The sequence below is a fragment of the Pelobates fuscus genome, chromosome 3, assembly GCF_036172605.1.
Source record: "Pelobates fuscus isolate aPelFus1 chromosome 3, aPelFus1.pri, whole genome shotgun sequence".
Taxonomy (NCBI): domain Eukaryota; kingdom Metazoa; phylum Chordata; class Amphibia; order Anura; family Pelobatidae; genus Pelobates; species Pelobates fuscus.
Genome location: NC_086319.1, coordinates 189,978,104 through 189,992,029, shown reverse-complemented (window position 1 = coordinate 189,992,029; position 13,926 = coordinate 189,978,104).

Here is a 13,926-nt window from a genome sequence, read left to right as displayed (position 1 = left end):
GCCACAGCAACCACGGCACCATCTCAGACCAAACGACAACCACGTCAGAGATCAACTGCCTTAGCCTCTCCAAATCCCTTTTCATCCCACTAATTAAGTCTCTCTGAGAAACTAACCCCAAATCATTCCCACCTGCGTGAAATAAAACATGTGGTCTCTGACCTTCGCCAAGCAATCTGAACAGCTGAGAACAGACCCCTTGCCAACCAGCCCCCCTTAAACCAACCATTTAAGTTGCACAATTGAGTGCGGAAAGCCCAGCTGCGCACCGTCACGATGAACTGCACCTCCTGAACGCCCAATACACGTAGGAGTGTCCCAGCAACCAAGCGGTCCAACCTAAGAGATAAAAACATGTTAACAGAGGACAAAACAACAACCCCCCCCGCCCAACCAATATTTAAACTAAATGGTTGGTCCTCACATAAGACCCGAATCTTACTGATTCCTATCTCCTGATCTTCTTGACCAGATCTTCACCAAAACCTAGCCGAGAAGCCTCCGTCTCAGCCCAATCCGGAATGAGTGCATACCGAACTGGGCCGGAATCAGCCCCAGGCGCCCCAACGCCAACCGAAAGACCCGGAGGAACTGAAACTTTGATAGCGAAGAGCCATCCGCATGTAACAACAAGGAACCGCCGACCATGGCACGTACTGCCTTAAAGCTCAACCAACAAGACAACGGGCACGCTGCCAACCCCGGCACTGAAAATAGTGTAACTGCAAATAGTGTAACTGCCGAGCCTTTTCCAAAAATGTCAGTCTTGGACCGACGAAAATTAATCACCACCCAATTGTCCCAGAGCTCCACATCCGGCTGTTGGAGGCCCCTGGCACCCGAACGGTTGCTGCTGACCAACCCACTAATTCTGAATGACCCGAAGAAAGCCCAGCTAAATGCAAAGCCCAGCTAAACAACAAAATCTCTTACCTGTAGCTTTGTTCCATTGTTTGACTGTCTGTAAGTGTGTGTGTGTGTGTGACTTTGAAATTTTACTACTTAAAATCACCTATCTCAGCAAACAAATATGGAGATGGAGATTCAGTTCCAGAATAAGGCTACATGGTGAAACTGAAACCCCATGTTTGTTTGCTGAGATAGGTGAGTTTAAGTAGCATTGTAACATTTAAAACTATATTTTTGTGTGTGCACTGTTCCTTAATCTGTATTTTGTAACTGAGTGTGTATGACTGACTGTGTGTGTGTGTGTGTCTGTCTGTCTGTCTGTGTATATATGACTCACTGTCTGTTACTGTGTTTGACTGTCTGTACCTGTGGGTATATATGACTGACTGACTGACTGCAACTATATGTGTGTGACTATGTAAGTGGATGCTTGTAACTTTGTGTGTGTTTGTAACTGTTTGCCATTGTTTGTGTGTGTGACTCTGGGTGTATAACAGACTGGCTCCAAATGTCTCTGACTGCCTGTAATGTGTGTTTGTGACTGTCACACATTTGCGTGTGTGTGTGACACTGTCTGTCTGTAACTGCCAGTGTGTGACTGATTGCTTGTGTGTGTGTGTGTGTGTGTATGTGTGTGCATGCATCACTGCCTGTAACTGTGTCTGTGTGTGCTGTACTGCCTGTAACTGTGTGTATGACTGCCTGTAATTAAATGCCAGTATTTGACAGTGTACATTTATAACTATATGCATGTGACTGTGTGTCTGACTGTGGGACTGTGTATGTGACTCTGCACAAATACACAACTGCATTCACACATGGGCCTACATGCATTGTTTATCTGAATTAATTATATTCTGGAACTGATCACGTCCATCTTGGCTGCCTGTAATCAATTTTTTTAAGCTGTGCCCTTGGCACCTATTATCTACCAAAGAGAGGGCATAGAGAGAGGTTCATTACAAACAATCACGGTTTTCCACAAATTCCATATTTTAGCGAGTTACTCGGAATTGCTAAATTTTATTGTGACTACAGTTAAGATGGAATTTTGTTTCCAAATCATCTATGTTTGCCTACATTTTGCAATTTATTTGCTAAATTGAGAGTTTATTGAATAACTTTACATTTTTGTTTCCTCCTCCCCCAGTACTGTGTTTTAAACAATTAAAACATAAAACTTATAATAGACTCTACTAACTTGCTTAACATGTTTGCGTTTCCTCTTTTTTTTCCCCCATATAATAAAATACTAGAATTATTTTGGCATACCAGAATATTTAATATTACTCCTTTATATATTATCACATATAAAATGTAAAAATCCCTAATCTACTTGATTTAAACAATTACAAAAATACATTTCAGATTCCAGCAATCACTGGAGGAACGGTCATATATGCATAATAGTTATACATTTTTATAACCAATATTCATTAAAAATACAAATTATTCAAACCTAGCAAATTTAAAAGAGACCGAGTCAGTATCGCCATCTGGTGTACAATAATATTGTTAGTACAAAGTGATCTCTTTCAAAAATCCAAAAAAGCAATGTTGTTCCCATGGACAATGTGTGGGAACATAAATATGCAGTTCTTCTGTATAACTGAACAGCATATGTCAGGAGAGGTATAAAACTTGTATGTTTTTTTTCGGGGGCGTGGCCGAACCGTCGATGAACACGGACGTGTTTCATTAGTGCTCCGCACTCATCGCGCCCTAAAGCCCACTAAAGCGACCTAAATATTCGCAAATTACCCCAAAACGGGTCCCCAGACATGGACAGGAGGCGTACAAACAAGCTGGGGAAAAAAACAGCAGAATCCGGAGCCTCCGTCCTCGACCACTTCGCCATGCAACGGCCTGGTCGAACAGGGAGCCAAGATGGCGACGGAGGATCTCCGCACACCCCGACCCAGGCCGATACTGAGGCACCGACCGCTGATCAGGAAACTGTCCTGGCCAAACTGGCTGAAGTCAGGGCCTTCCTGGCAGGGGAAATAGCCAGGTCCACGGCTGTGCTCCAGGCAGATATCGGAGCCTTGGGGGAACGCACTGCAGCCCTGGAGGACCGCATGGATACCACCGCTCGAGCCCACAACGATGTTGTTGAACGGGTGAATCAGATGGCGGCCCGCATGGTGGATACTGACCTGGCACTGGAGGACATGGCGAATAGGTCCCGGAGGAACAACCTCCGCCTTAGGGGGCTCCCTGAGGTGCGGGACGAAAATCTGCGGGAGACACTGCTTACTCTCCTGCGGCCTCTCCTCCCTGACCTCCCTGAAGAACAGTGGCACATTGAGCGGGTGCACAGAGCCCTGCGAGCCCAGAGGGCGGATAACAACACCCCGCGGGACGTCATTGTCCGCTTCCTTTACTTCGGCACCAAAGAGGCCCTCATGAGAAGGAGCCGAGATGGGCCCATCCGGCACGAGGGGGTAGCTGTCTCCCTATACCATGATCTGGCGCCCACGACACTGCAGCGCAGGAGGGAGTGGCGGCCGATCACTGAGGCCTTGCGAGGAGCAGGCCTGAAGTATGCCTGGGGCTTCCCTTTCAAGCTGCAGGTGTTCAAGGGTGACCGGGCGCACGTTCTATCACCTGGCGGCGATCCCCAGCGTTTCCTGCGGAGCCTTGGAGTTCAGCCGCCCTCGGAGATCCCAGACGTCTCCCTGTACATTGATGACCTCCCTCAGCTGCCAAACGACTGGAGTGCCGCCGGAGCCAGGAGCCATCGCTGAAGGTCACAGGGTAGTGTATGTGCCTTCCCCACACCATACCCGGGGGACCCCTGCCCTTCTGCCCTGTCCCCGGAGGGGTACCTTTTTTTTGCCTTCCCCCTTGGGGAGGGGGGTTGCCGGGGGAGGGTGTCCACACGGGTCGGGGAGGCTGTTGTCTTCCCTTTTGGGTGGGGGTACGGGTCATGGAGCTAGGACCCATGCTGGGCGTTTTTAAAGCCCTGGCCGGGTCCAGATCAGCGGTGCCTGTCTCGCCCCCCCCCTGATGCCTCAGTTTTATTGCTATCCCTGCGGGACTCCTCTGCAGAACCTCTTGCTACCCCCGGTTTGCCAGTTTCCCCTTAATTACTGTATGCCACTTCTGCCACGGAAGGAAGCTTTATTTCTGGGGGAGCCCGGATGCCCCCCGCTTGGTTTAGGGGGGCTCGAGGCTGGGTGTCAGTATGTGGGGGCTTTTTCCGTGGGCTTGGGACTCCGACCCGAAGTCATCGGCCTCCTGGGCATCTGGTTCCTGCCTTACCTGTCCCTAAGTGAACTTACACCAGGACGGAACTGTAATTATCACGTTTTTTGCAATCAGCCTGTACTTGTAATGCTATGCCTCTTGTATTGTTTGGATCGATGTACCCCCTCCCTCATCCCCTCCCCCCCCTCCCCCTCCCCTCCCCTCCCCCCTCCCCTCCCCTCCCCCCTCCCCTCCCCTCCCCCCCTCCCTCCCCTCCCCTCCCCCCCTCCCTCCCCTCCCCCCTCCCCTCCCCTCCCCCCCTCCCTCCCCTCCCCCCTCCCCTCCCCTCCCCCCCTCCCTCCCCTCCCCCCCTCCCTCCCCTCCCCTCCCCCCCTCCCTCCCCTCCCCTCCCCCCCTCCCTCCCCTCCCCTCCCCCCCTCCCTCCCCTCCCCCCTCCCCTCTCCCCTCCCCTCCCCCCCTCTCCTCCCCCCTCCCCTCCCCCCCTCCCCTCCCCTCCCCCCCTCCATCCCGTCTCCCCCCCCCTCCCTCCCGTCCCCCCCCCCTCCCATTTAAAAAAAAAAAAAAAAAAAAAAAAATAGAGTGTACAGGTAGATGGACTTTAGTTTTTGACAAAGTTGTGACATGATTATTTATATAAAAAAAAAAAAAAAAAAAAAAAATGATGAAAATAATTACAATCTGTTGAAAACGCCAAGCACAGTATATATACTTAGATGTTTAACTCAGCAAATAAGCTTAAAGACAAAAAAAAAAAAAAAAAAAAAAAAAAAAAAACAAACAGGGGGGGGGGGGAGGGGGGACTATTGGCTCAATTGGGACAAATTGCCGAGACCTTAAGTCCATACGTGTCACACCGCCACTGTGTACCCCTCCGCCCCTATGTTACGGGTAAAACAATCTTTTGGTTAACTTAAAAAAAAAAAAAAAAAAAAAAAAAAAAAAAAAGATATGTAAATACTTGAAGGGAACAGATATGATTAGTATGCGGGTATTTCTATGAGGGCATTAAGATGTCCGATGTTTATGATTTTTGTACATGGCTTTTCATATAGTTTAGCATTATACCTAGGTTAGGGCTTCGCCTCCTTACAGGGATTGAGGGATGTCACCTGGACCCCCTGACTTACAACTTACGGCCTGACAGTTTCATTGGTACCGGCCTGAATATAGCCACATTGTATCGGTTAAGACACGGCCGGCTTTCCCCCCGGCTGCTGGGCCCAGTGCCTTATTGCATTATTAATCGTACCTACACTATATGCTCTGTACACACGTTTTTGACACATAGGTTTAGCACTGTCTTATACTCATTTTTATTGGGGTTCACATTTGCGACTCTACATATAACCAGCGGTGGGCCCCCTATACATGTGGCTCCGCCGTGGACGCTGCGAGAAGGTGGACGGATGGGGGAACGTAGGGGATCTCCCCTCGGGAGATACATTCAGACCCCGGACCCAGGCCCGCTCATACGGTCTGACCCGCCCTGACTTAGCTCAGACCCCAGACGGGGGCTACCGCCCCGTAGGCTCAACAGATGAGACATAGACAGATGACTGATCAGGGTACCACAGTGGCAACTTTTCAGGTATCAAATGGTTCATTACCCGGAGGAGGCTCTACGTCTGCCCATTTAGGTCCATATAGGTCTTAGCGGGCGCGATTCGAGTGGGAGCACAGGGACCCTTGCTCCCTTATCGCGTTGATCGTGGTGAGGGATGAGGGAACACGCTACCCACAAATCACTGGCTACTGGTGAGATCAGTGCTTCTCTACATCCAATTGGGTTTGGATGCCTTGGTTCTTCTTTCCCTTTTTCTCTTTCCTTTTTCTCTTTCTTTCTTCTCTCTTCAAGAGGTGCGGAGCTGGGGGGTGGGGGGTGTGGGGGGGCCTCGGTGGGGTCGTGGGACCCGGGGGGGGGGAGTAGAGACCCGTATGTCCCGGTCTACAGAAGCGGGGGGACCATGAAACAAGATGACACTTAAAATCTCTACTTTGAATGTCAAGGGTCTCAACGCCCCCAGGAAGCGTCGCCTATTGTTTAGGGAACTCAAGAGGCTGCATACTGATATAGCATTTATACAGGAAACACACCTTCCTAAGCAGGCCAAGTTTGGCCTGAGGGACCATGCCTTCAAGGGTTCTTATGAAGCCAGGTCTCTCCGTAAACGCAATGGAGTGGCCATCCTGGTCAAATCCAGTTGCCCCTTCAGGAAAACGGCCCAAGAGTCGGACCCAGAGGGGCGGTACATTATAGTCTCGGGCATACTGCACTCACATACGATCCACCTCATCAACGTGTATGCCCCTAATCAACCAGACCCCGCCTACTGGCGGAACCTCCGGGAGAGAATTGCGACATTGCCCCATGGTATGGTTTATGTCGGCGGGGACTTCAATGCCGCACCGAACCCGGCAGTAGACAGGAGCACTAAGGACGGGACCCCGAGGTCCCAGGGCCGAGGGGGCCAGGATCGGTTGCTTAACCGGTTTCTGACGGACTCTGGCCTGGTGGATGTCTGGCGCGCCCACCATCCGGGGGATAAGGAGTACACGTACTATTCGGCACCGCATGGTACGTATTCACGGATCGATCTCTTTTTCGCCAATGCAATAGGGATGCCCAGGATAGTCGACTCGAGAATCGGTAACATCTCGTGGTCCGACCATGCCGACGTGACCATTACTTTGGACAGCCTTTGCGTGGCCTCTCCATGGAATTGGAGGCTGAACACTTCCTTGCTACAGGATCCCGTTTTGAGGGAACAGATCCGTCGAGACATCCATGAATACTTTGACATGAACGATACCCCAGACGTCTCCGCGAGCACGATCTGGGCAGCCCACAAAGCTGTCATCAGGGGCTCCCTCATAAAGATGGCTACTAGACGTAAGAAACTGAAACATCTTCAATTGGAAACTCTACTGGAACGACTGAGGACCCTTGAACTGAAACACCAAACGGCCCCAGATACGGTGACACTCGAACGATTGGAGGGCGTCAGGAGGGACATCCGGACCTTGTTGCTAGACGATGCAGCGCGCTCCATGGTATGGTCGCGGCGGTCCTTTTACGAGAAATCCAACAAAATGGACTCGCTCCTTGCCAGGACTCTGCGACCCAGACAGGAACATTCTCATATAACAGCCATAAGACACCCAGACGGATCGACCAAAACGAGACCCGATGAGATCGCTAAGGTGTTTGAAAACTTCTATAAACAATTATACAACCATACGCCGGACCAGCAGACGAGTGAGGTAGGTGAGGAAGAGATCATACTTGAATACCTTAATAAACTTGGGATGACCAAACTTAAGGGGGAAGCCGCGGTTGCCCTCGCGGCGGATATCTCCGAGGAGGAGGTAAGTAAAGCCATTTCTAACTTAAAAAGCAATAAGGCACCGGGACCTGATGGTTTCGAGGGCTCTTATTATAAAATATTTAGGGAAGAATTAGTGCCTCCACTGACCAGGCTCTTTACCGACCTCCGGCAGGGGGGTCGGCTGGATCCAACAATGGCCCTAGCTACAATGGTACTGATACCCAAACCCGATAAGGACCCGCTCGCACCTGAAAACTACCGGCCTATCTCGCTGATCAACCATGATCTTAAGATCTTGGCGAAAATACAAGCAGATAGACTAAACCCGTTACTGACCTCTCTGGTGCATGCCGATCAGGTTGGCTTTATTCAGGATAGACAGCTGTTTGAGAACACTCGGAGGAATATAGGCTTGATCTGGCAACAAGTGACATCGAAAGTACCGACGCTGGTGGTAGCTATCGACGCAGAAAAGGCTTTCGACAGGGTGCGGTGGCAATTTCTATTTACGGTACTGAAACACCTGGGGTTCCCGGATGAATTCATAACAACCACAAAGGCCATGTACCACAACGTTCAGGCACAAGTGCGGATCACGGGAGCCCCTATGACGCCGTTTCGGCTATTTAACGGTACTAGACAGGGCTGCCCACTCTCCCCCCTCTTATTTGTACTGGCCCTGGAACCTTTGCTCCAAGCCATAAGGCATCACCCAAACATACGTGGAGCACGGGTGGGGGATAGTGAGTACACCGTATCGGCATACGCCGATGATATCCTCCTTACCGTTACTAACCCCCTGGACTCCATGGCCGCTCTACAAGGAGTTATAAGAGAGTATGGCGCGATGTCGGGTTATAAGGCCAACATGAGCAAGACCAGCGCAATGCCGATCCATTTGTCCGATGCCACCGTTCACCGCGTTCAAGAGACCTATGGCCTCAAAATAGAAAGAGATGCCCTGAAATACTTGGGTATACAACTTACGGCCGACCCTCTGCGCCTATACTCTGCTAATTACGACCCCGTGATACGCACTCTGACCGGAGACCTGGAGAAGTGGACGGACAAGCCCATCTCCTGGATCGGACGGATTAACTCGGTTAAAATGAACGTCCTCCCGCGCATCCTGTTCTTATTCCAAGCCTTGCCGATCCGAGTTACGAAAACCCAACTGATACCATTACAAAGATCAATCAGCGCATTTATATGGCAGAATAGGAGACATAGGATATCCTGCCAAGTCCTCTACAGACGTAGGGATAGAGGGGGCCTGGGCCTACCAAACGTCTACTTCTACTACCTGGCAGCCCAGTTGACTCAGGTTGCGATGTGGCACTCGCCGACAGGGGAGAGGAGATGGGTGGAGATGGAGTCCAAGATGATGGGGAGCGACGTCCCCCACTTTACTATGTGGGTCCCGAAGGAATACAGGCCTCTGACACGGGCATTCTGCCCGTCCATCCAGAACTCGCTCCGCATTTGGGACGAGACTAATTGCAAATACGGTCTGTCCTCTTCCCCCTCCCCCTTGACCCCGATCCTCCGTAACAGGGAATTTCCACCGGGAATGGCTCCTGGAGATTTTAGGAATCTGGAGGGACTAGGGTTAAGGCGGATTCACCAACTTTACCGCCACGGACAGATAATCCTGTTTGACGACCTTAGACGGGACTCCCACTTAACACCATCAGACTTCTTTCGCTACCTTCAGATTCGAGACTTCGCCAAAAAACCCCATATAAAGGGAGCTGCGCAAACAGGGATGACATTCTATGAAAAGCTGTGCCGAGAAGGATCCGTCCCTAAGGGTATGATCACACTCTTGTACGCCCACCTTAGCTCGGAGAACAAAGAATGGGGACGTCTGACCTACGCCGACCAGTGGGAGGCAGATCTGGGAGAGGTTCTGGAGGGGGTGGAATGGCAGGATATATGGGAGGCTAATAAGAACTCCTCCGTCTGCGTCACTCTCCAAGAACAATCATGGAAGACTATGTTCCGTTGGTATACCACCCCTGTCAAACTATATAAGATGCACAAACTGGATACCGATGATTGCTGGAGGGGATGTGGTAACCAAGGTACATATCTCCACATGTGGTGGGATTGTCCAAAACTACGTAGCTTCTGGAAGGCAGTAGAGGACTTACTGACTCAGACCTTCCACAAACCCCTACTACTGGATCCATGGGTGTACTTACTGAATAGACCCATTGACGGGTGGACCAAACGGGAGCAGACATTGGTACATAAACTAACCCTCGGGGCTAGACGTACTATCGCGACAGCATGGCTCTCCCCGGAAGGTCCAGAGATCTCAGGCGTGATCTCACGGATCCGAGACTGCCGACTGATGGACGACCTGACGGCACGGGTGAAGGGTACGACAGAGAAGTTCATAAAACTCTGGGAGCCCTGGGATAATAGCGTAGCAGGATCTGCGTAAACGGATTATGATCACCAGGAGGATGGGGCATGGGGGTTCTCGGGCTCTCCCACTGCCGGTCGCGTGGCGCCCCTGGTTGGTTGCCCCGCACTCGCTGCGTCCCGGTTCCAGCACCTCACCTCTTTTTCTCTTCTCTTCTTCTGATCTTTTACTTCTCTCTCTCCTATAACCACCCCGGATTTCTCATCATCGGGTTTCGGGGGTAGGCTTTCTCTTTTTATTGAAGTCTCATCCTTCTTGGTTCCTCACTTTGCCTGTATACCCAACATCTCCTCAGATACGATCGGTGCGATAGGGGAATGCGGAGATACCATATTCTCTGGATGCCTTTTTCCTGCCAGACACCTTGTGGGATAATGGGTAATTCCCCGAGTCATATACACTTCCTCCAACTAGAGGCAGCGGACTGTGACGACCTGTACGGGGAAGCTCGGGATGGTTTGGCTATGGCTATTAGGTGACCTCTTGTATCACTAATGTGGTTTCACGCTAACCGGACACGTTACATTACATTCCTGGCCCTTTATTCGAATAGATGATGGAAGACAACAGCCAAAAAGTACAGCATAAATCCAAATCCCCGATGGGGATCCGGCGCCACGGAAACTAGGGATAAGCGTGTCTGGGGGACAGCTGTCGTTAAGACTGTTTTCCACAGACCGATCTCTTCCACTGAGGCTTATAAGCAGGACACACAATAGCACCGTTCTTATTATGACACCCTCGGGCAAAAGTGAGGAATTTTGATACTTATGCTATATACACAATTAAAAACCCCCGATGGGGGGCAGGTTGAATAGAATTATCAAGGTGGCTTGTGCTACATGCTGTTGTTGCATTGTCGCATTTACGAAACTGTTTGTGTATATTTTGGCTTCTGCGCAAGCCTCCAAGCTGTATGAATCTTGCCTTACCCATCGTGTGCAAAAATAAAGAATTTAAAAAAAAAAAAAAAAAAAAACTTGTATGTTTTATCTCATACTCCTTGTAAGATTAAAAGAGATACTTGCCACAGATTTATGTTGGAGAGGCTGTGGCCAGAAGGGGACTTATTATCACATGTGGTGGGATTGCCCAGAGGCACAAAAATACTGGAAACAGATTGCAGACCTGCTGCGGGACATCTTTGACAGAGATGTCCGCCTGGACCCCTGGGTCTTCCTCCTGGCCAGGTCTATGGACAACTGGACTAGAACTGAACAGAAATTAATACTTAAGGTAAACTTGGCTGCTAGGAGGGCTTTGGCACAGGTCTGGCTGCAGAGAGGGATCCCCTTGCTAGACCTGGTTATACAAAAGATTAGAGATAACTTCTTGATGGACAAATTAACAGCACAGGTCCGGGGTACTTTGTCTAAATTCGAAAAGGTCTGGGGCCCATGGGTAGATAGCGGAGTTGGCGACTAGGAGATGGGGGGATTGGTGTATCCCCCGGCCCCCTTATCTTTTGGTGGCCGATCTACGACAATTTTTGGCTCGCCCACTCTACGCTCCCGCAGGGGGGCGATCGGAACTTGCGGACCACCCTCGCGAGTTAGTCCTCTACATTACCGTCGCACTGTTGCTAACCATTCTGGAACCCCTTTGCGGTTGTGTCGTGTGGTCCCACCATGGTCATGGCAATTGACTCCCTGTTCCTCCCTACCCCCCCCCCCCTTCTATCCCTTCTCCCTCCCTCTCTTTCCTCCCTCTTTCCTTCTCGGAAGTTTTGTCTACTTCTATCATTCATAACATCACTTTCTTCTCAGATCTGACCGGTACTTGCATCTCAAACGCACCGAGTATGAGGGCACCATTTTTCATCTGTCGAGCCACAGGTGGTAATAATCGGAAACTGGAGGCACTATGCTGGAGGATCTGTGAGCGGTACTAGCTCTCTCAAACGATACATGTGCTCTATATAGGTCACTAGTGATGTACCGAACTGTTCGCCGGCGAATAGTTCCTGGCGAACTTAGAGTGATCGCGTTCGCCGCGGCGGGCGGACACATGCGCGGTTCGATCCGCCCCCTATTCGTCATCATTGAGCAAACTTTGACCCTATGCCTCTCGGTCAGCAGACACATTCCAGCCAATCAGCAGCACTCCCTCCCTTCCACACCCTCCAACCTCCCTCCCAGCATCCATTTTCGATTCATTCTGAAGCTGCATGCTTAGTGAGAGGAGGGAAAGTTTAGCTGCTGCTGATTAGATAGGGAAATTGATAGCTAGGCTAGGGTATTCAGTGTCCACTACAATCCTGAAGGACTCATCTGATCTCTGCTGTAAGGACAGCACCCCAAAAAGCCATTTATAGGGCTAGAACATCAGGCTGCTTTTTTTTTTTTTCTGTGTAATGTAATTGCAGGTGCCTGCCTGCCAGTTTCTGTGTGAGGCTCACAGTGGATACTGTGCCCACTTGCCCAGTGCCACCACTCATATCTGTTTTTACAATAGCTTAAGCTTTAGATTTAAAAAAAAAAAAAAAATTTCACTGTAATAGAAGAGCAGTTGCCTGCCTGCCATCTTCTGTGTCAGGCTGGATGATGTGCCCATTTGCACAGTCAGTGCCACCACTCATATCTGTTGTAACAATAGCTTAAGCTTTAGATTTTAAAAAAAATATTTTTTTTCACTGTAATAGAAGAGCAGTTGCCTGCCTGCCATCTTCTGTGTCAGGCTGGATGCTGTGCCCATTTGCACAGTCAGTGCCACCACTCATATCTGTTGTGACAATAGCTTAAGCTTTAGATTTAAAAAAAAAAATTTTTTTTTCACTGTAATAGAAGAGCAGTTGCCTGCCTGCCATCTTCTGTGTCAGGCTGGATGCTGTGCCCATTTGCACAGTCAGTGCCACCACTCATATCTGTTGTGACAATAGCTTAAGCTTTAGATTTAAAAAAAATATAATTTTTTTCACTGTAATAGAAGAGCAGTTGCCTGCCTGTCATCTTCTGTGTCAGGCTGGATGCTGTGCCCATTTGCACAGTCAGTGCCACCACTCATATCTGTTGTGACAATAGCTTAAGCTTTAGATTTAAAAAAATAATAATTTTTTTCACTGTAATAGAAGAGCAGTTAGTTGTCTGCAAGCGTCTGGGTGTCAGGCCTCCTTCAGCGTGTGCTCTGCAGACCTGTGCCAGCGTACTTTGACAGTTGCCACTCATATCTGGTGTCTCTGTAGCGCACACTACAAAGGTTTCCAGTGTAAGCTAATAGCAGCCAGTCAGTGTCCTTCAAGCGACTCTGTCAGGCCTACAGTGTGTGCTCTGCAGAACTGTCCCAGTGCACATTGCCAATCATATCTGGTGTCTCTATAGTGTGCTTTTACAAAGAAAAAAGGTTTCCAGTGTAAGCTAATAGCAGCCAGTCAGTGTCCTTCAAGCGGCTCTGTCAGGCCTACAGTGTGTGTTCTCCAGAACTGTTCCAGAGCACATTGCCAATCATATCTGGTATCTCTATAGCGTGCTTTTACAAACAAAAAAGATTTCCAGTGTAAGCTAATAGCTGCCAGTCAGTGTCCTTCAAGCGGCTGTGTCAGGCCTTCCTTCAGCGTGTGCCCTGCACAACCCTGCCAGCGTACTTTGACAGTTGCCACTCATATCTGGTGTCTCTGTAGCGTGCTTTTACAAAGAAAAAAGGATTCCAGTGTAAGCTAATAGCAGCCAGTCAGTGTCCTTCAAGCGGCTCTGTCAGTCCTTCCTTCAGCGTGTGCTCTCCAGAACTGTTCCAGTGCACATTGCCAATCATATCTGGTGTCTCTATAGCGTGCTTTTACAAAGAAAAAAGGTTTCCAGTGTAAGCTAATAGCAGCCAGTCAGTGTCCTTCAAGCGGCTCTGTAAGTCCTTCCTTCAGCGTGTGCTCTCCAGAACTGTTACAGTGCACATTGCCAATCATATCTGGTGTCTCTATAGCGTGCTTTTACAAAGAAAAAAGGTTTCCAGTGTAAGCTAATAGCAGCCAGTCAGTGTCCTTCAAGCGGCTCTGTCAGTCCTTCCTTCAGCGTGTGCTCTCCAGAACTGTTCCAGTGCACATTTCCAATCATATCTGGT